Raw genomic sequence first — 1,035 nt, forward strand, 5'->3', positions numbered from 1 at the left:
AAATGTGTCCACCACCAGTTTTTCAAAAAGAAACATGCTATAAATAAGCAAAATACATCTGCTCACTGATGTGTGTATGGACTCCCTGGATGTCTCAGTGGGCTTAATTACAGACCACTCATGGTAATAGATTTTTAGTGTATAGTGTAGCTTGATGTTAAGCCATTTTAGCTTTTGCACATACATGTTGTGCTTCTGGCTGATAATGGAGAAGAATTTGCAGTGTTACACTGTTAAGGCTAGGTTGTATCCATCCCATTAAATGGCATCAATATCAATGTCATCATCCTTGTTGTTGGACTTTACAGTTTCAACTTTGGGTACACTGGCAGTCTTCTAATACACCACCTCAGTGTTCTCATCTTCATCTTCTTCACCACCAGAAGATTCTTCCTCTGCCTCCTTCATTTTATAAATGGTTCTGCTTTGACATGAATCTCTTTGGCAAGTTCTTTTGAGACATGTTTCTTAAAGGCCTTTTTCCGACCAGCTGATGACAACCTCTTCTTCTAAAAGATCTACAGCATACATCTCCTTCAAGATATGTGGAATCTTGGAGATAAGCGGAGCTTGGCGCATTGCTACCCTACACGTCAAGCCATGAAGAAGGTACCATTGAGCTTTTTTGTTGTTGTGACAAAATCATAAGAAATGGTGCCTGTATTTCTTATATGTTCTCTAATCTCCGCTTTAAAAAGAACTTCAGTCAGAACAAGAGGTCCCATGGCTTTTACATCCAGTCCTTCTGCTTCAGTAACAATTTCTTTGTCACATAAATCAATGATACCCTCTTCTTTCTTTTTCTTCACAAAATCAAACAGGATGTTGGCCCACTCCTCAACTGTTTTTTCCGAATCATCACAGAGTATCAGAACTTTTGCATGATCACTGATTTCATCCATTCTGCACCTTTGAGCTTCCTCAGTTGTATCTTCCCCCCAGTCATCCTCCTCTTCTTGCACTGTATGTGGAGGAGGGCTAATTTCTTTGGTGGTGGTGTCTCACTGCTGGATACGGAGCCATTTTCCTTGTCTT

The 1,035-nt window shown here is 40.2% G+C and overlaps 1 pseudogene; it reads right to left on the reverse strand.

Moving 5' to 3' along the window:
• Nucleotides 1-258: 258 nt before the first annotated feature.
• LOC116464830 (eukaryotic translation initiation factor 5-like) lies at nt 259-1,027 on the reverse strand (annotated as a pseudogene).
• Nucleotides 1,028-1,035: the final 8 nt, after the last annotated feature.

Source organism: Hylobates moloch, unplaced genomic scaffold, assembly GCF_009828535.3.
Source record: "Hylobates moloch isolate HMO894 unplaced genomic scaffold, HMol_V3 SCAFFOLD_1881, whole genome shotgun sequence".
In the NCBI taxonomy this organism is placed as follows: Eukaryota; Metazoa; Chordata; class Mammalia; order Primates; family Hylobatidae; genus Hylobates; species Hylobates moloch.